We start from the raw sequence: 345 nt of genomic DNA, 5'->3' as shown, positions 1-345 counted from the left end.
GAATTTTATTTTTTGTTCAGGACCCTCTTGAAAAATAGGATTTTACTTTCTGTTCAGGCCCCTCCTGAAAAATGGGACTTTACGTTTTGTTCAGGACCCTCCCAAAAAATGGAATTTTACTTTCTGTTCAGGACCCTCTTGAAAAATGAGAATTTACTTTCTGTTCAGGACGCTCCTGAAAAATAAGATTTTACCTTCTTCAGGACCCTCCTGAAAAATGGGGTTTTACTTTTTCTTCAGGACCCTCCTAAAAGATGAGACTTTACTTTTTGTTCAGGACCCTCCTGAAAAATGGTATCTTACCTTCTGTTCAGGACCCTCCTGAAAAATGGGATTTTACTTTCT

Source organism: Capsicum annuum, chromosome 8, assembly GCF_002878395.1.
Source record: "Capsicum annuum cultivar UCD-10X-F1 chromosome 8, UCD10Xv1.1, whole genome shotgun sequence".
In the NCBI taxonomy this organism is placed as follows: domain Eukaryota; kingdom Viridiplantae; phylum Streptophyta; class Magnoliopsida; order Solanales; family Solanaceae; genus Capsicum; species Capsicum annuum.
The sequence above is the reverse complement of the archived record's forward strand: the minus strand, read 5'-3'. Positions refer to the sequence as shown.